The sequence below is a fragment of the Acomys minous genome (assembly GCF_964271855.1).
Source record: "Acomys minous genome assembly, chromosome: 8".
Classification (NCBI taxonomy): domain Eukaryota; kingdom Metazoa; phylum Chordata; class Mammalia; order Rodentia; family Muridae; genus Acomys; species Acomys minous.
Window position 1 is genome coordinate 91,734,686 of NC_140489.1, and position 22,185 is coordinate 91,756,870.

General features: G+C 39.3%; 1 pseudogene across 1 annotated transcript; it reads right to left on the minus strand.

The window, feature by feature from the left end:
* Positions 1 to 1,725: 1,725 nt before the first annotated feature.
* On the minus strand, positions 1,726 to 3,334 carry LOC311604127 (serine/threonine-protein kinase VRK1-like; annotated as a pseudogene). The gene is made up of 2 exons: positions 3,269 to 3,334; positions 1,726 to 2,867 (listed from the first exon to the last, which is right to left on the minus strand). The product of its transcript is annotated as a serine/threonine-protein kinase VRK1-like (transcript).
* Positions 3,335 to 22,185: the final 18,851 nt, after the last annotated feature.

A 22,185-nucleotide genomic window follows, 5' to 3' on the forward strand; every position in this document is an offset into this window, starting at 1 on the left:
CCAGACATTCCACACAACTCACTGGGCATCTGGTATTGCAAGGATTAAATGAACCAATACATATAAAGTGCTAAGAGGGCTGTCTGCAGCCACCATGAGCACCCAACAAATGCTGGCTCTTACACTTAACGGTGGCCACACCATGTGTGTAGGCCAGGGCGTCCCTATAGTTTTCAAGATCTGGAGCAAGAATACAAATGCAAGAACACACATCCTGAAAGTCACAAATCAAGATGATGACTTTGAAGTATGTCATTCTCCCACTTTGACAAAGAGATCTATGCAATGAAAGGATAGGCCTGGATTGAATTTTGTTCTAGGAATGGGGAAGAAGGGGAAAGTACCCCCAGAATCCCCAGAAGGAAGGAAGCTCAGATGATACTTTGATTTTTGCTCAGAGAAATCAGAATTAAACTTCTGAGCTACCAAACCCATTGATAACAAACTGTACTGTTCTCAGTCAGTGCATCTCTGATGAACTGCAACCATAAAACATTAAGACACCTCCCCCAGTCTTGCCCCTTTCATCTGTACTGTCACTGCAGTAGAGACTACTGTAGCTTAGGCTGGATTCGGGTCTCTTCCTGATGACACATGTTAGGCTTTGCACATATTTCAGTCTCTAACACTCAGTGAGAGTTCACTCCGTACATGTAGAGCAATGTCTGTGGCCCACAGACCCCTTCCAGCTGCCTCTTTGCTGCTGTTTCAACCTTACTATAAGCATAATCAAGTTTTAATTTTTGTAGCCCCTGAGCTCATTTTCTGTACATGCCTTATCAAATTCATTACATTTTATTGGCCTACTTCACGTTGCACTAAGCCCTGTTGAAATTCAGGAACAGAAACAAAATAGGACTTTGAAGTCCCAGCAAGTGGGACTCATCGGCAAATGTCTCCAGCAGAACTTGGTGATGATAAGCCACTTAAGCTAATTTGCTGCAAATCACTCCTGAATCTACTGCAGTGGTCAGATCCGGTTGGGCAATTTCAGAGAAGGAGATGAGATCTGCTTGTTCTTTTCCATCTGCAAATCTACTTAGTCATATAGGTGGAATGATAATAAATTTCATTATGTTTTATTGAAAACATCTCAGTGCTTATAGATCCACTTATGAGGACATTGACTCCTTTTTGAAAACTCTTGAACAGTGGGTGTAGCTAACGTGTCCTTGTGCTAACTGGGAGGCATGAATGTGACTTTCTTAAACACTAGCTAATTACAGGTTCCCTAGGATACCCTTCAACAGAAGATGCGCTCATTTCAGATCGTAAAGTGTCCTATATTTGATACAGTTACTTTAAAGTCAACCAGATAAACCTTGGCTTGTAACAAGCCCTGAACATCCTCTTTGTGTGGCTGTAACTCAGTGTTTTTGATTATCAGGGTTCATGGTTACACTAAACTGTGCTTAATTCTCCACACACTGTATGAGTATCTATTCTTATTTTTTTTACACCGGATATTCATTTTAATAAGGTTTGTTTTTCTAAAAGTAGCCATTTAATTATTAGTACAAACTCACAAGACTCACATGAAAATAAAACAAAATAGAAAAGAAGAAAAACAGTAAAAAAAAAAAAAAATAGGCTAGAAAAAATCGGTGTCTGGAATCTCCTTTGCTTCTGGGCTTTCTTTCTGGCTCTTGAACTGTCAGTGCTGCTGCAGCTAGCCTCTGGCCGAGACACAGTGCTCCCACGGATTGCTCTTTGGGACTCATCCCTTCAAGTGTGTGCAGTCTCTTCCACCTGTGTACCTGAGCCCTCCATGTCTTCCAACTACACACAGTGCTTTCCGCTACTTCTTTCTTCTGTTTCTTCAAGGCTGGTTTTGTCTTGACATTTCCATTCTCCACAGCACTAAAATCCAGTTAGCCATCATTGTTAATTCCTACAGCTTTTAGTCCTTGTGAAAGAACATCATGTAACTTTTGATAAAGAGGTCTTTCAGTGTAGTCCAGGAGAATTTCCAGATTCTTTGCAATTTCGCCTGGCTTGATCTTCTCAGGAAAGCATTTCTCCAACAGAGCTGTGACATTGACTCTGAATCTAGGTTTGGAATCCCTGACATAGCTAGCATCATTCACGCTCTCCTTCCAATGAAGACTACTGCTTAGCTGCTGGATCATGTAACAAGCAAGTATGTCCACGTCGCCACGCCACGTCATGATGAGGCCATGCCCATTGTGTGCTTTGATGCTGGCGGATTCCAGGGTGCCATCGTGGCACTTTTTGGGATATTCTTTCTACTCTTTATGAACTCCATCTAGGCCGTAACGATAAGCAAGCCCATAGTCTACCAAACACATCTTGAAGCTCGGATGAAGCCTGGAGGCCTCACTGTCCCCATGCACATACTCATAATCATGAATGTGTTTCAGGATATGCAGAATTCTTAAGCTTAGCTGCAGAACAGTTTTCCTAGAGAACCTTTTGGCATTTGTTTCAGGTATTTTCTGAAGGTCACTCCCAAAGGGGTCCATTAACATTAACATGTGACTACTCCATTTCTATCATGTAGACCAGATACCCAAGTCTTAGGAATGCCAAGGAACTTCAATGTATGGTTAGGAAGCCATTTCCAAATTTGTTCTGTGTTAGCCGCCCACTGGTCTAAATTTAATTCAGTGAAAAGAGGTCCATTGTCACTAGGTTCCACTTTCACAACAAACGGCATGTCACTGCCAACCAGTGTGAAAGAATTTCTGTCTGCAAAGATATATGCAGCCAAAGCCACCTTGGCGAGTAGGCAATACTAGTTGCCATCCATTTTTAGACATGTCGGTTATGATCTCCCCAGCAACAAATGGCTCTGGAAGGGGCCTCTTTGCAGGTCCATGTCTTCCAGCCTGAGCTGATGTAACAGGCTACATTTTCACCAAAGCAGCCAACTTGCTGTCTTATTTATATATAGATGCAAAAATCCAGAAGGGTCAGCCAAGGTAGTGTATAAAGTAAAGTACACAGAAATGTCAGAACCCATACCCCAGCCCAGAGCTTTGGGCTGGAGTTTTTGTTCCCCTGGGTTACTTCATCTCTAATGCAGAGTATAGAACAGACTCCAGCAAAAGCAGGGGCTCTTTGATTCTCTAAGCATATGGCAATGCACCAGAATCTTGAACTCCAACCATACTAATTGATTATTGAAGAGATGCTTCAAACACCTTTCCACCCCTTGGTGAGTGACCTGCCTAGCAAAAGAGGGTACGAGGACCTGTTAGGAGCAAGTTCCATGAGATCTGGCACTAGAACCAGGGTGTTCCATCACCTCTTGATGCTTATGTCTGCAGAGCCCACAGATGACCAGGTCCACAGTTATAGAAAAGGCATCCATCTCTTGCCTCAAAGTTTTGTTGCAAACTGAAAGGCTACCAATGTTCTAGTAGGTGGTCCTGCAACTATGCAGACACAGGCAGCACTAAGTGGCCTCAGTGGGTTTGAGAAGGAAAAGTGGGTGGATACAGAGGGTTTTGGAGGGGAGGAACAAAGGGTATATTCATGTACATGTATAAATAAACATATATACAATTCTCAGGCAGCAAATTAAAAATAAATATTTTTATAAAAAGCTGTGCTTATTATCAGCTGAGATATATTTGGGGAGAATTCTTGTGAATAATAAGTCTCTATGCAATTAAAAAAGAAAGAAAGAGAAAAAGGAAAATAGAAGGCAAGCCACCAGAGTAAAATGATACATGTGAGGAAGTTATATAAAATTGTCACTAATGTATCATGCGGGGCTAGACGTGTGGGTGAGTTGGCCTTAGCACAGTGTCCTGGGAGGAATGGAAGGAATTGAAATTCATGAAATAGACAGAAGTCAGTGCCAACTCTAAATTTAAAGCCACCAAAAATCATATGCTGTGCCTACACATTCTGCCCTGAGCCTTCTTTTACCCTGCTAGCTTCAGGTGCCAGGACAACTCAGCATATTTTCTCCTGTGGGGCAAGAAGCAGTGGTGGGTGACAATCTCTGGGTGGTTCAGACTTAAAAATGTTCTAAATTTTCACTTGTTCTAATTTTAAAGCATCACACGAGTTGATCACTAGTGGTGACCTGTCAATCATTACTGGGAGTGTTGAAGGTTTCTTGGGGTTTCTCAGGTTACAGAGAAAAGTGTTTCTCTCCACTTCACCTAATAATTTGATAGAAGGGCTTGACGACATAGAACATAGGTTTACGTGCAGTCCAAGAGCCAGAGGACCAGTATCTTGTCCCTACTTTGACCTTAATGTGTCCTGAGACTGTACCTGAGCCACTTCTCCCCAACCTTTCCCATCTGATGAAGCACCTTTCAGTCCTGGCTATAGCATGGTCCTCACGCTCATACATTATTTTTTCTTTATGTGTGACAGTATGCTTGCTGGTAATATTAAAAGTATAGTAGTAGCACATGGTCAGCCTGTTGTAGGAATTAAATAAAACCATCTCTTTTATCAAGGGTTTAGATACATTTCTGATATACCGTAAGCACAAATGTGTTCCAAGTGTGCAACTTGTGAATCCCCCTAATGGGAATAATCCAAAGTCTCATTTATTTTTCAAATGTAAATTTAAATCACCTTAAAGATATGTTAGGAAGAATAATTACACTAAAATAAATTGATCATATAGAATTCCAATCACAAGTGTGTGCAAAGACTGTTAGTGAGCTTATCATTGTCACTTTGATGACATTTGAATGACTTTTATCATTCCTTCGCAGACAATACCACCCAGATGAAAGGGCAGTTCAGAGGCCTTAAATATACCACATGTTATCAGACATGCCTACATTTTTAGGAATAGCTGCTTTTGTACTTTCTCTACTGGATCTCTTATGCCAACTGTCATTTTTGAAGATACAAACCAATGAGGCTATTCTTTATCAAAACGAAGTTGCCACCCTCTAAAACTTGCATCTCAGGCTTGACAGATGCTTTTCTCCAAAGGATTCCCAAGCACAAGCATTCTACCTGGTGCTGTCATGCAATCACCCCCACGGCCAGGATGAGATGTGAGAAGTTGATGACCTGGAGGCAATAGAGAGAAAGAATTCCCTGAAGATATACTAGTGGAAATTATTAATAAGAACATCATTGATCAAGGAAACCAAAGAGGGATCGTGAACAGAGTCATTTTTTGCTGAGTGGACAGATCTTCTGTCAGACAGTAGGGATACTCAAAGGTTAAAGTCAAAGGCTTAACTACTTTGAGACATGAAAAGTTAATCTTAGAAAAGAAGATCTGGAATAAGTGATGACTCAGTCTACCAGAATAGAGCATGACAATTGATGAGCATTTTTATGTGCATTCTCTATTATGTAGCTCAGAAAAATATGGAAGGAGATAGACTTTAAGAGGTATACAAGAGTGAAGACACTGTAACTCTCAGAGTCCAGCATATAAGAGAGTTTTAGTGAATGCTTTTTATATCCAGCCCACAAGCATTCCAAGGTCCTCCTACAACCCATCATTTCTTCCTGGTCCCACCAGCACTCCTAGTAACTCCAACACTAGAAAATCTTAAGACCATTTATGACTCTACTCCCTTTCCACTCATCTCAGATAAGAGCAAGCACACTTTTATGCACAGAGTTTACAGTCATTCCATTATCTAAGCGCCCTTGCCTATGGCTTGGCATTCCTAGGCTTCCTGCAGGTATCTCTTATTAGTGAGGCATTGTATAATCAATTGAAACAGAAACACAAGAATGACAGAGCAGGGACTCAGAGGGTAAAATGCTTGCGCTTCAAACCTGAAACCCCAAGCTCAGATCCCCTAGAACACACATAATACCAGACACGAGATAGCAAGCATCTGTAATCCCAATGCACTAATACTACAAGAAGGGAGACAGGAGATTTGCCAGAAGTTCAAATCCAAGGAGCTGGGCTAAAAAAACAGTGAACAAGCAAGGTATAGTTTTGAACAGTCTGGAAGGCAAAGATGGACACACAAAGTTCTCCTCCGATCTTCACACATGCACCATTATGTGCCCATGTTCACATATATGCACAAAAACATTAAAAAAGTAATTGAATTTAAAACTATTAAAATAGAAAACCAGTCCTCTGTGTCTACCCAAGTTTACTCACTCTATCCCACTTATAATGCTTTATTTTCCTCCATAGTCATTTTTATCCTCTAACGTCATAACTTGCTCACTAATTGCATTCTGCTTTTTACATATAAGATACCCAAAAACAGGAACTTAACTTATTTCATTCTTAGATTTATCCAAAACAACTATAGCAATGTTTGTGCCAGAGTAGGTATTAAATCAATATTCACTGAATGAAGAAAGCAGAAAGCATTAATATTTCTAGCTATAAAAACGCATCCCCACAGTTTCTCCCATACCAAATTAGAGCTGTGATAGCATTTGCTGTCTAATACTGTACATATACTCCATTGAGGTCCTGAAATCTGAGCCTCTCATTCATTCCCATATTTCTTATTCTGAGCCTTAGATTTTTGTCTCCGTTTCTGTAATAATAAGTCCTAGCATAAAGTGTTACTGGGCCTACTTCAGTTACAGCGACACTCGGGTCTGCTGTCTAATATCATTTTGCTTCCCCGAAGGGATTGCAAGGATACAGCAGACAAGCACTGCTTGGAAACGTCCCCACAGTCCTGCAGTCACTGCCTCTCACTTTGAATGGAGGCTGATAAAGATTGACTACCTTTATGTGGTAGCAATTCATCACACTTAGAGTCTCTCATTTGAACATCAATCTTATGAATTCACTGGGAGACTCAATAGTGTAAATATATTATTCATAAACTGGAGTGAATCCCTGCTCACCACCAGAACCATTTTGACAATAAATCATAACATGTAAATGTTGTGGGTTTCTCCCCCCCTCTTTCTTTGTACTTTATTTTATTTGGAGATTCAACAAAACACATATATAAGAAGGACAAAGAACAGCTAAAATGATTCTCCAAGAAGGAGCAGAAACTCATAAAAACAAAACCTTCATTAAATGCACAGCATTTGAGAACATGGATATGCTCACACCATTTTTCTTTCCAGAGCTGACAAGACATTCTGGAATCTTTCTTACTGTATTTTTACTTGGACTGTGTTCTACAGTTATGAGCACACTGCTCGTATGGGAGGTGCCCACTATAACTCAAATAATTTAGAAACTGAGACCATTGACTGCTCAGAAACCACAGTCAAAAAAGCAATACTTTAATGTAGATTTTTGCTTTATAGTGTAGGTATAGTATGAGTAGCAGAACTAAATTCATACTTAATTTCTAAAATCTCTTGTCCTTAGTAGCAACCAGTTTCTCTCACATATGAACCAAGACTCACACTATGTTTACTCTCCTACCACCCACTATATTGGAGTTGTATAAATTAATGCACACAGATGTTTTTACTATAAAGTGTAATGTGAATGTCTGATCACATGTATTAGCATATGCCAGATTACTACAGAAAATATAATTTGATTAGTAATATATTTGAATAAACGTTTGAAAGAAACACAATGAAATGAAAACTTCAGATAAATCATGTTACCATTGAAGAAAAGGAAAATATTTATAAATAATGATAGTATAAAATTAGCTAATTCCCACACTTAATTCATAAAATCATTTTGAGACTTAGAAACCATCATAAAATATGGATCAACAGCCTTCCTGTTTTAGTTTCATTTCAGTAGCTATTATAAAATAAACTTGACAGGAATAAACTAGTGGGCGAAGAGTAACCACCATAATTAACAACATTCCTAATCCACAGGCATACAACAGTCTCATAGTGAAGTCATTTGTCACTCCAGTTCTCACATACAATGTGACAAATGACTCTTTTTATTTACTTTGTGCCTGCATGTATGTGCATGTCTATGTGCATGCTCTTGCATCTGTGCACGCAACCATACATGTATGGAAGCCTGAGAACAACTCGCAGGAGTCTGCTTCCTTCTTTTACCATGTGACTATCAAGAATTGGACTAACACTATCAGGCTCAGTTACGATACCCTTTATCTACTTAGCATCTCACCGGCCTTGTACTTGTATTATCACAATTTTGTCACTTCATTTAAACACTTCTTTTAATATATATACATTCAAACAATAAAAGTTAATAGCTAAGCAAAGAAACTATGGTATAGCTTCCAGGCACCAAAAGAGTTTTGAAAGTTGAAGAGTAAATCTGTCACTTACTATTCTCAACAAGTTATACAAATAATTTCACCTAAGACCCAGTTTCTACTGCCATAATATCAGGTTGGTAAATGAAAATCTATGTCAATGTATTGTTTACAGTTAATATGATAAGATAAACATCGACCAACACTGGATAATGCCACATCCATTATATTTCTCATAATGTCCTGGTATAAATGGAAAGACTTAATAGAGAAGGCAAAATTGTATTGAGAATTCCTGATTGGCATTTAGGTACAATTGCTGTAATAGCAATAAACCTGCAATCTAATCGTTTAACATTCTGGGGCCTGAAATGCAACCCCAGAAAATTGGAAAGCAATTCATGCCTGACTGACTTACAGAATGGTTGGAAAGTTCAAACATTTCCATGTTGAAAATCATTTCTAAAAGTGCTCTGCAAACTGTAATGACTTTGACAGGGCAGTTAATATTCCAGAATCTCCCCTCAGACATTGCCTTAGGAGGTTGCATTTTCCAGATACTTTAGAGCCAGAACTGTCCAATCACAGCTCTGACTGTCTCTCCATTCAATGCTTATTAACTCTCACCCCTTTGCATAATTAATTGCAAGCAGGACAGGAAAGAGGTAGACTATAAGGAAATGGAACTGTTAGACGCACAATGTATAATGATTTTGGAGAGAGGAGTGAGGAGGAGAAAACAAGGAGATGCTAACAAAGTGCTACATGGTCAAAGGTAAGTCCTGGAGGCAGAATTCAATTTCAGATTTTTCCTTGCTGTACTCAAGCTTTGGAAAACATTACCAGTAGGTCCGCCATTAATATCATTTTATTCTACAGGTCATGAAATTAAAGATCAGAAAAAGAAACCAGAATGAAAAATATCACTGTGAGTAACAAAGCCCACTAGCCTCCCACCATGAGCCATGAGTAAATCCAGTCAGTTCTTACATAGAACTAGCCAGGATGTCATCTTGATTGGTAGCTTTGATAACCACCATTTAAAAACATGTTTTATGTGTGTTTCAGAACAATCATTTTCTTTCTTCCTTTATTTCCTTCTTTCTTTCTTTTCCTTTGCTTTCTTTTTTGGTTTTTGGTTTTCTTTTTTCCACATAGGATTTCTCTGTGTAGCCTTGGCTGGCCTGGAATCACTTTGTAGACCAGGCTGGCCTCGAACCCACCTGCCTCTGCCTCCCTAAGTGTTGGGATTAAAGAAAAGCATGTGCCACCATACTTAATGAACAGTCTTTTTCATTTGTGTCTTTTATTTTTATTAGTTCCTTGGATATTCTGCGAATGATTTTGGTCATATATATCCCTTGATGTTTCCCAGATACACACTTCTTTACTATGCAACCAAAATTTTGTCCTCATTTCTTAAAACCCATCGTGCTGTTTGTACTGCCCATATATACACTTAGATATGTGGCCTTCCACTGGACATTGGCCAACCCAACAGTAGCTGAACCTGTAAGGAAAACTGACTCTCCATCTGCTAGGAGCTATCAGTTTCCAAGAGCTCCTAGGCTATCAGTAGGACGTTGTGCATACTCTTGTTCTCCATGCTGGGATCTCCATGCTGTCTTCAGCTTCTCCAGGCCTTGTGCATGAGTTTAAACTGTTGCGAATTCATATATGTAACTGCTCTGATATGATGTCTGGGAAAATACTGTTTTCCTGTAGTCTTTCACTGCCTGTGGCTTTTACACTTTTTCTGTTCCTTTTCTCCAATGATCCTTATGCCTTTGAAATGAGAGCTGTGATACCGATGTCCTGTTTAGGGCTAAGCATTCCATGGGTTCTTGTTCTCCGCATCTTGGCCAGTTGCAGGTCTCTGTGCTAAGTGGCATCTACAGCACAAAAGAAGCTTTTTGATGAGGATTAAGGTGTACATGAATTTATAAGTATAATAAGTCACTAGGAAATGTGTTGAATACTTTGACCATTTAGGAGGGTATCTTCCCTAGGACCTCCTAGCTGACAGTTCTTGTCCCCAATGTCAACAGCACAAAAAAAGCTTCAACTTGTAGAGTGGGCCTTAAATTAAGTGAGAAAATGGTTAGGTACTACCACAACACATGTGCCACTATTGTACCAGTGGCCATACCCTGCCAGGTAAATTGTGGTAGTTCACGGAGCTGACATCGGGACACATTATATTTTATTTTTTGAGATCAGGAGAAGAGTTATGTTTCAAGCTAATTGCCTCAGTGCTTACTGCAAGTTCATGACAGAATGAAGACTTGGAACTACCTTGCAAATCCTGCTCAGCTCTTTTGATGCTTCTCCCATAAACTCTCCATAGTTCTTCCCAGTCTCTCCCACCTGAATCTGAGCCTATGGTTACTGTAGGAAGAGTGGACCAGGTGTTTATTGAAAAGAATTTGTTATTACACATTCATGATGTGTATTTGCTTCACTGATTCATTGTCAGCTCCTATTTTTTCCTTTAGGGTGCAAAGGGACAATCAGCCTATCAAAAATGGAACCACACTGAGCCATTTAATAAATTTTAGATGAAAAATACAGCTTTCAATGAAAGCAGCTGTTCTATCTTTTAACCAACATGTTCTACACTCTAAACACATTATTCATTAAATCAATTTTAGCCAATTTTTTTGTGTATGAAGAGTTCTTTAAAAATGTAATTATTAACTGTCAAATGCCAGATAGCACAAAAGCATGCCAGCCTCAAACATCTGTGTCCACATTATCTTCTGCCTACTTTCTACTTAAAATAGATTAGGTATAGGCAGTTAACGAAACTCCAGAAGTTTCTTCTAATGTTACTATCTCCAAAACTTTAATTGAAGACTTATCAATAAACACTTGACAAAATACTATGTCCATTGGTTCTGTGTTATACTTTGCAATATGGATAGTGCCCAAATGTCTGCGTCAAAGGTATGGATCGTGGGATGAGACTATTGGGAGCTTGTGGATCTATGGAAGCAGGTCCTATTGAGGGGTCTTTAGGTCATTGAGAATATCTTTGAGGGGGTCTCTCAGGTCCTGAGCCCTTCCTCTACCACTCTAGCTTCCATTCAAAGGGCAAGTGGCTTTGTTCTGCCATGCATTCTGCCCAATGCATGTGGTATTGCTATAGATCCAAAGTAGAGACTTAAGCTGCCATGGACTGAACCTTCCAAAACCATGAACTAGATTAAACATTTTCCCACTGAAAAGTCATTTCAGGGGGAATGTATATATTATATATTAGACAAGATGTTAAATGCCAACTCTCCATGTTTAGGATCTGTCAACATCCCTTTAATCCTAGCCACAAAGACTGTTCCCCTTTGAGCTTCTCCATCTCTCTTCCCACATCATCCACCAACAAATGACTTCATAATTCTATTCAGATGTATTTCTACTTATTTAGATCAACAATCAGTTTTAGGTCTTGTTTTATGTAACAGTCTGTCCATAACATTTTAGTAAACTTCAACCTTCAGCTTCGTGTGTTTTTTTTAAAAGAGACCAACTGGATGAAGCACTCAGAGAAAGTGAGTCAGAGAGTCATTACTGTGTAATAATTACTTCATGAGTCTTTGTTTAAGTAAAACAATTCCAAGGTGTGCTAATTGGTACAAGTTTTAAATAAAATAAGCTACAATCCTTGAGTAATATAAATATGAAAGTTTCTCATTAACAAATAACAGACTATTCTTTATTTCTGCAGACCTATATAAATAATTAATATATACCTTCTACTGTTCACAAGAAAAATATGTATAGATATAGTATTTAACATATATTATTAACATACATGTTATTATATCTTATTATGTGCTCCCTTAGTGAATGGAATGGAATATAGAGGTGGGGTGGTATTTTGGTGGTAATTCAGTCATGAGGGCTCTGGGATTCAATTTCTTAGCAAATAGGCCTTAAAGAGTGTACACATTTGGCCTGCTATGCAACTTTCTAATAATCAGGCACCTATCCACTAAGCAAGGAGACTCACCAGGACTGAATCTGGTTAATCCTGGTTCTTTAGTTCCTTGCCTCTGAAGCTATGAGAAATAAACTTTTCTTGTTTACAATCTATCAAGATTACAATACTTTGTTACAGCAACTCTAATGGACTAAGACATAAAAACAGTATATTCCAGCAAAATAGTTTGGCAGGCAATTCAAGTCTCAAGTGAGCATCTGACTACTTTATATTGCTTCTCAATTATAAAACATCTCTATTGATTTAATATATCTCTTAGAGATTGGTTAACATTGCAGCACAGTTACAATTTTCTTGTATTTGGTATCTGAGGACCTTAAGGAGAGTTAATAGACTAAATGGATGAGTGAATAAACACACAAGGAAAATGTTCATTTGTCTTATGAAGTAGGCTTGCAAAAATGCAATCACTTAACTGAAAGTCCTTTTTGGGAATAGAGAGGGGACAGTTCTCAATCACGGGAAGTATGGACAGGCTGATGAGAAAGAGACACCAGTGTGTATATAAAAGTTCTGGGAAGGAAACTGACATCCATTTGACAACTACCACATGACAAGTACGCCATGTGACATGCATTATAGCATTTGAGCTTACAGCAGCTAAAGAAGCCAGTAATACAATCTACCTTTCATAAGCAAGAAAGGTAAGACAAGGTGGAAAGATAACTTGCCACTGACGTAACAACATTGGGATGTCTGGCCTTGAATTTAAACCAGCCTACATGTCTCTAAAGTTCATGACTTAAAATATTGTGCAAGGACCTGGGTTGTGTTCTTTGTCCACTCCTCAGGAAGAAAATAGTACAGAACAAGTTCCATGACCAGAATGACCTGCTTTGTAAGAAGAGTCTCAAAAGGAGAAAAGTCATAGGTTTGTCTCCCAGTTCTTATGTGCTTAGTGAAGCCATGGGGAAGCTGAAGAGGTGAGTATGGCCCCCTGGTTCACAGACACTCTTGCTCAAGGCAGCAAGCTGTCACCATTTACACTATGATCAGGATGGGTTATAACTGTATATAAAATACTGGCAGTCACCTACCAGCAGGATCAAAGGAAACCTTTGTGATTTGATGTTGTCTCAGAATATCCGGGGAGTAGCCCCTAATTAAGGAGTGAAACTAGGAGCACCCAAGAAAGAACTAACAATGAGAGACCTTTGAAGTTCACAGAACATTTCTTATGGCAAGGATCACTTATTAGAAGAAATCACCACTTCTGAAGCATCCTCTGTGTTTGCAGCACTGTGGCTTTCCATGTATTGTCGCTCAACATTGAGGAAGAAGAGCAAGTTGATGGTTGACTCATGCCTTGCTTACTGAAGATGATACTGAAGATCACAGAGACGGTGAATCAGGTCCATGCTTTTCACCCATTTCCCTGCCCATCAGTGTGTCAGTTGCAAAGAGCTATCTGAATATTCATTTCTTCCACAAGATGTTTCCCATTCTAAACTGCATGAAAGACTAAGCAGAAACACCGCCAATTCTTAGCTTCTAAAACCTGAGCTTATGCTTCACACGTCTGTTTTGTTTCAACATGACTGGAATTAGTCTAAAACTGAGAAATCACCTAGAAACAGGTGTTAGACATGTTTCACAGCTATGACTCCAGAGTGGGAATCACAGAAGGAAGGTTTCTTTCCATTTGGAAAGCTCCAAACAGGCTGGAAATTGAACTCTATCATCCTAAGGATCCAGGGGTAGAGAGTAATGTAAACACAATGAGGCAGGATCACTGGTTAAGAAGGGAAAGACATTAAATGTAAAGCATACTGTAAAGGCAGTGCCCATCCGGAACAAAAGGAGCTGAAAGTGTGACACGGAGTTGAATTCAGGGATGAAATGAACTACCCAGATTTCTCCCAAAGTGGCTGGATAACCTTAGACATGGTCATAGGGGCCCGACACTGATTTAGTAGAAAGAATATAGACATTCAGTTTAAACATGAAACTAAGCTTGAGAGAGAGAGAAAATGCTCTCATCTAGAAACCAGCTGAATGGATGTCTGCAAACCAAGCAGCATCCGTTCCATGATTTGTAGGATATTCCCTAAACTGCCTCTTCCATGAGGTTGTTAGGGCACTAAGAAGAGAAAATATCAAATCACAAAGCATCACAGTGAAATAAAATAGAAGTGAATGCTCATTTGTACAAGCAGTTCACCAAGATCTTCAATTTTAAAAAGACATGAGCATTTAAGGACACAGACAAATAAACACAATAAAACAGAGTCCACAAAACTTAGAAGAAAGTGAGGCTTGAGGAAACCAAAGATGTTTGTGGATTATGAATAAGGAGTTAAAGTTTTGAGATAAACAAAAAATAGAAAAAAGTGGTAGGACTGGTTTTGACACAGGCTCTTGTGTTTAAAATGACAGCAACAAAGAAGAACAAGTTAGGGCCTGTACTGACATTCTCAGTGTACTTACTGCTTGCCACTGGGACTGGTAAAAGGATTAACATGTTTACTCTCTAGAAATGTCACCCATGGAATCACTACACTCTCAAAGATGTTAAGAACAGCAGTCTTAAGTTGTCCTCTAATTTTAAGATTTGATGAAAGTTTACAGAGCATGACAAGACAAGTTATTAAATGAATGGCTAGTGATCCAAATGAAAGCATAAACAAAAGAGCAACTTAATCTTACGTGTATTGGATCAATGACTTCCCTCCTGTTACAGAAGCATGGCTAGTTATAGGGTGTATGATAAAACAGATCAGAAAGCAAGACAATTACAGAAAACCATTACTGGTCAAAAGGCAGAGAACTGACTGGGATGTGCTCAGCCCCAACTCATACATTCTGCAATGTAACAGCCAAAAGCTCAGGAAATATCATGGAAGAGGGACTGGAAAGATTTAAGATCTAGAGGACCAAGAAGTCTGCAAAAGCATTGTCTTCTAGAGATGACAGTGAAGCTTCACACATAATTCTCAGCAGAACAGCTGTCCAAACAAGACCTGAACAGTGACAACATCACTAGTTAACATGCCAATATGAATGGGGAATATCTCACGGTGACCTATCCCAGATGGAGAGTTATAGGCGATATAAGACTGATGAGAGGAAGAAAATTAGTCCTACCCAGGGACGAACCTCTAAAAAGCTATCCAACACCAAGTGGTTAGCCCTAAAAACATATACATACAAGAAATGTTACACAGACTTGGTAGATTGTGTTTACATAATTATGTGTTTGTGATAATGCATGCATGCATGTTTAAACAATAATAATTAAAGAAAATAAGCTTATGAATTTGAAAGAGAGCAGCAGGAAATGTGGAGTTAAAGAGAAGAGGAAAAGGAGGAGAAAAATGATAAAATTGCATTTAAGGTAAAATTTATATAAATAAAAAATATAAAAGGAAAAACAATCCATAGCTGGCTGTTTTATCTTGATTAAGTTATTTGATTAGGTTAGACTTCACTGCCCTTGTCTCTTAGAAGGAGGTAGACAAATCAGGAAACTCTCAAGGATCATTCTAGCTCCAGTAATCTAAAACCTATATTTCTACAGAATCATCCTTAAAACAGAACTACTCTTTGGCACAGAAGGAATTCCCTCTGTTTTGAAGAAAGGTCACTCTAAATTGGGGGCAAGAAAGGGGTGACAAAATTCCTCTGTGAAAACAACAAGCATTAGGTATTGAGAAAAACTGAACTAGACCATCCATGGCTTGATTGCCTCATACTCAAACCAGCTCATGCTAGCTGCCATTTACCTTGATGTTGTCTTTAAAATTATAAGAGCCTAAATTATAGAGTGTTTTATAACCAAAACCACCTACAAGTACTACCAGCTTCTTGCCTATTACTTTTCTTTTAAGACCTTGATGGCCCCACCTACACACACTTCAGAGTTCAATTTCTCTCCTTGCTTTGCTTTCTTCTAAAATCACCATCTGTGAAATCTGGGTTCAGATACACAGTTTAACAATTGAATAAGGTACTATGCAACAGTCTCTCTTTTTGACCACCCCCCAAAAAAGTGATTTCTTTTTATGTAGTCACAGAGAAAATATCTTCCAAGAGTCTGGAGACGATTGTTCAGGTCCAGGTGTCCAATCCCCTAGGTGCACTGGGCTCATGGAACCACTTTTGTAATGAATTTTTCTTTCAGAAAGATACATCAGTAAGAAGTGCAAGAGTTGAGTCAGACTCCAAGAGTGGGAGAATAGAAAAGCAAAGATGATTGAAGTTCTTAGTGAAGACAAAGGAGAACCAAGACAAGGGAGGGTAAGGAATTGACTTTTGTACAATAATTGCTGTGGCCGGGTGTAGTGTTAACCTTCTAGAAATCATTGTTCCGCATTCTAGTTGTCATTATCACTGTATTATTGAATCAACACAGGATTTATAATTCCTACCCAACTTATACACAGAGCCCAAGGGTAATTTTATAAAATAGTGTGTCTTGTTTTGACTGTGACTGGTCACATGAGATCTACTATAGAGTTTGTCTACTTTTAGTGGTGTCAGATTTTGAAGCAGTTTGGACTTCGTATTTGGAAATTAAGCCTGCCAAGCCTCTATTATATGTATATCCTGTTACCCTGCAATAGGCTCTTTAAATTATTGCCATTGCTTAATTTTTAATGAAATGGTTTTATTTTCCTTTATAATTTCATACGTGTATATGATATATTTTGATTATATTCATCCTCTACTCTCTACCCCCAACTTCTTCCTGGTCTTCCTCACCAAACCCACTTCCCAACTTCAAGTCTTCTTTATGGTTTTGGTAACAACTGAGTCTAATTTGCGCGGCCATTGTACATGAATGTGGGACCATCTACCAAATCATGGTCTACCTACCAGTGGTCATGCTTCTAACAGACGCTAATGCTCCCTCCACAGCAGCCACCAGTTAGCTGTCACATCTCTTGGGCTCCCTCCCCAATACATACTAGAATGCTGACTGCCTGGTTCCCACGTAGCAACCATATCTTCTGCGTGTTCCTAAGCACAATGGTCCTATCATTTCCAGAAAACAGTGTCATTCAACTTCTCCAAAATTTCCAGCCTTATTATGCTCTTTTCATCCTCCCATCCATGATGTTCTCTGAGTCTTGGAGAGAGAAAGAGTGTGTGATATAGATGTCTTATTTATGGCTGAGTACTCCACAGACACTTATTTCCTGTTCTCTTACCAGTTGTGAATGGATGGGATAACCCCTCACCACTATACTAAAAAGCTTCTTTGATGAAGACTGAGCTACACTAATCTAAAGGCATAAAGATACACAGTTAGGGGGCAATTGGTACTATGCCATGGGTGAAAGATAATTCTAATAGGTTCATCCCTATGGCTTATGGGTTTGTGGCCAGGTTTACTATACCATGTACGAATTTTCTTTGGTGGGGTGTGTCTTAAATCCAGTAAGAAAGTGGTTAGTTACCCCTATAACATCCATGTCACTTTTGCACCCATGGGCATATGTTAGGTAGTCATTATTGTAGTTGACAGATTTCACACTTGAATAAAACTGTGGATGACTTTCCTTCCTATCAGCCTATAGAACACCTTCTGGTACTATGAAATCCAAAAAAGGAAACTAACAGACTGGCACCACCTTGATTTCGACCTGTCCTTTAACTTGAGTGTGATGTCTTCAGCAATAGAGTTTTATCATTGGATCCTTTGAATAACCAAGAGCAATGGCAATAGACCGTATGGTTTGGGTGGATGTTAGGTCACCTGTGACCGACAACTCCAAAATCAGTATTCTACATCTGGCAACCTATGCCTTCTGGGAAAAGTATTGGCCCTCATATAAGGTAGCTTCATTTAACACCACTCCTCTCAGTGTGAAGCTCACAAAATAATAAACTAGTAGGTTTCAATATAACTTTGTCAAACATCCTTATAGCTCAAGAATATCATTTCAAGTATGTGAAAGCATATAGCCATCCATTTCATGACTACTATGCAACAGATAAATGTCTAGCACCAGGCTCAGTTTCAGTCTTTCAACCTCATGATCTGTGTTTCTTTCTCTCTATTTTATCAAAATCAGAAGTTGAAAAGGAAAATTATTCCAGCTGCCCAGTAGAAGATTGCATCATGCCCTGAAGGGTAGAGTCTCTATCTACGCCAAATGGGAGACAGATGATTGCAAACATGACCCAGATGTTCTGAAACAATTCATTACTCATGTGGAGGAACTTACTAAGGAGAGAATGCAGAAACACAAGCAGCTGTGGAGTCCGTCTAGTGGAAAGGGGGAGATGTGGCTTTAGGTTTTGCCTCTGTTAGGGTAGAGGAACAAGAAAATCCTATGCAACTGACATAGGGATTCTATAATTTTAATATCTCCCTGGATCAAATGAAGGGTATACTGTGCTTCCTGGTGAGCTTCCAAGCAGAGGGACTGATATACTCGCATATAAAAAGTGGAGTCAGCCTCTTTGCTATCGAAAATAAGCTGAATATGCAGACAGTGTGCTGAAGCAAAGATTTGTATGATCACTCAAGCAATGTTCTTTGCCCTGTAACTCACTTTGCCTAAGCCAGAATGACAATAAGGAAAGCTCTGTCTGGTGCCCACACACCACAGAGTAGCACCTGTTTCATTCTCTGTGCCTAATGAAGTCTTCACAGATGAAAGCACAACATTCAGCTATAAACAATAATCAACCCCAATCCACCCAGAGCTAAATTACATGTTTGCAGGGATTGAAAGGGCTGAGAGTACCCTCTTGCAAGTGGTGGTGCAAAATGTTTTCAGGCCAGTGTTTCTAACATCATCCCCGGACCTAGGCTCAAAATATAATAATGCATCAATATTGATTGTGACCTTGTGATCTGCCAAATATTTTTAATAGACCATTTTCAATTTATCTCCAGCACTAGCATATGGGGTAGTTGTTCAAATTTACATTTATAGTGTCGTGAAGCCTGAATGGAGCACCTGCATTGCTTGATACTCAGTGGACAATGACAACAAAACTGTGCCCAGGGATTCTGCTTAGAATGATAGTGTGACTTCTTCCTACATAAGACCCTTAGGAAATGTCTCCACTGTGACTTGAACACAAGAATGTATGGCTCTAAAATATTTGTGTTAGTTATTTCATAAGATATCAGAACCTGATTATTTTTTTCAAATACTTGAAAGAAAATGGTGGTTGTTGTACCTATCAAGTGCTCTAAGGTAGACTCTATCTTCAAAACATTCAAGATGACTAGCGCTCCAATATGTGACTCCCACATAGGAAAGCTGGCAAGCAATAAGCACAAGCCACGGTCTCTAAGCAGGGTATGAACTTAGGCATTTCTGTGGAGTGTCTGCCTTTGTAAGGCAGTTTCTCAGTTCTAAGTTCAGGAATAATTCCTGCCAAGGGACTGGGTGATATTGAGGCATAAAGAAGACTCAAACTATTTACAAATATTTATTTTTATTAATACCTGTTAGAACTGGGGGAGGTGGTGAAAGAAAGCACCCTAGAGTATGTTTCTAAGTGTCCTTCACAAATACAGGCAAACTTACTACATTAATGCCAGATCCCTGAGTATGGAGATAACATTCCACACAGCAGTGGATATGTACCATCCTAGGTCTTGTGAGGTACACTTTGAGGAGTGTGACCAACATAGGCCTCAAGAAGTGACAACCAAGCAAGAAAGTTGGAATGAGCCTGAGGAGAATGGAAGGGACTAGATATCACATGCCCTGGGCCTTTAGCTGCTATTGTTGGTTACTATGATTGAAAAGTACATGATCCTAGAGATAGCCCTACTGTCAATGTGGGTGACAGACTTTCCAGTACTGATGACTTTGAATACAGACTTTGGAGTGTGATTGACAATTAGATGGTGGAATGTGAATAGTCCTCACAAAAGAGCTGGCTTGAGAATGCAAGCCCCGGAATAACAAAAAAATCACACACACAAAAATTGCAACCTAAAGACTAAGCCAGAAGCAGGAGCACATAGTCCAAAACTGAAGGAAGATTTAAGTGCTGGAGAAGCAGAAATAAGCAGAGAAAGCAGCCACACACACAAGGCCAGTGAAGGCCACATCAGAAGCTTACATGTCTCTTTAAATGCAGTAGGAAACCACAGGGAGATTTGAAGTCAGGGGATGAGATGATCTGATTTATGATTTTTAAAATACCATTCTGGCGACTGCACAGAGAACGGATAGTTGCTAGGTGAGCTAAATGGGAGAAGAGATCATTTAAAGACTATTGGAGTTACTCAGGAAGAAAATGAAATGAGCCTGCATCGAGTACATTGGGGAGAAAGAGAAGTGGACAGACTGGAGATAGATCATCTTGGAATAGCGGCAAGAACTTGCTGATGGATTGGCAATAGATACAGAAAGAAAACCTTAAGGATTAAAAAAGGACCCCGGTCTTTGTCCTGAGGAGGTAGAGAAACACGTTGCTCCTGCACTGCATTGACTAGCCAAGACAGTAGAAGAAAGCGCTGTTAACCATTATATCTGTGTGTGTGACAGAATACCTGGCAAACGCAATGTAAGGAGAGGTTTCTTCAGGCTCATGTATGGGTGGAAAGTATTGTTCACTGTTACAGAGAAGGCATAATGGCAGGAGCATGAGGTTGGTGGTCAAACTGTTGCTGTCCACAGTCAGGGAGCAGGGAGAGACAGATTCACCCTCTATCTCTTAGGTGATTCCAGATATTGTCCATCATCAACCATCACAACTGTATTAAGATGGGTGAATTAGATGTCCAAGCACTGATTCCTACCAGACAATAGAGTATGTAATTTTGGAGCTTACTGAAGGAGCTAAGACCAGGGATATGCATGGCAAAGATATGCTGGAACAGGAGAAACCATTGGAAGAATGTGACTTGAAATCAAAAGTTAACAGACCAAAGAGTTCCGAACTTGGACTTGGTAAAGAAGAACCACACAAACGCCAAATCCTTATGAGGTAGATGTGGAAACAATGACAAAAGCATGTCATTCTTCTGTGTGTTCGATAAACATCTACAGGCTGTGTAGTACATATCAACCTTCGATCTCCGAATTAATGCTGGTGAGATGAGCTCACGTCACATGACCTATGCTGCTCCTGATCATCATGTGACTGTGTGGTCCAAGAAATAGGAGAATTGTACCGCACATTTGGATTGTGATGAGTTCAGGTTTATAGAACAGGATTCTTTAGAAAGGTGACTTCTGATGCGGCACATATGAATGTACTGCATTAGAAGACTAGGAATGAGGCAGGTAGGAGTCTCAGGGATTTTGTTTCATCCAAAGCGCTCTAGGAGGGAAATAATCTACCTGGCCATAGTATAGAATGCAAAAGATTAGTGAACATGGTTAAAGCACCAAACAAAAGCCACATTAACTACCATCACTGGAAGCTTTGGACGTCAATAGGAAAGTTTAAAGGACTTTAATTCAGGGTGTGAGTAGATGGGTATATACAGAAAAGACATTGTTATATAGAAGAATACAAACTAGGAAAAGACAAAGCAAGATGAGTTTGAGTGGTGGTTGGGATATGACATAGACAGTTACATCACAGAGGATAAGAACATTGGTCCTATTAAAATTGTACAGTGTAGGCTCACACAGATGTTTGGGGCATGAAATGGAAAGTGTTGAGGGGAAAACCAGAAGTTTTTGTTAGTGGCTCAAGTAACCAGATGGATAGTGTTTCCATTCACTGGGCTGAGACAGCTGCCTCTGAGCTCACAATGCATTTCAAATTCCAGCTACTCTTCTTTCTGTTTTCTGTGACCTTAATAGGGTTATTTGATGTACCAGGGGACATTATATAACCTTCTGCAACATCACTTTTTCAGCTTCGAAAAATATAGATCATCAATATTGTTTGATGGTTGCTCTGAGGATATAATAAATAATACTCACAAAATTCAGAGTTAAAGGGTTAATGTGTCTTATGCACCATGTGGAAGGTGAGCATGTTACCCAAAGCTATCTATATCCAAATCCCTGGCCCCTGTGGCTGGTTACCTAATACACAAAGGTAATTAAGTATGCAAGTGGAATTGTTTTGCCAATCAGATGATCTTTAGTATTTAGAGTATCTTAGGCTACCCAACATAGCAATAAATGGCCACATTGGATATGGAAAATAAAA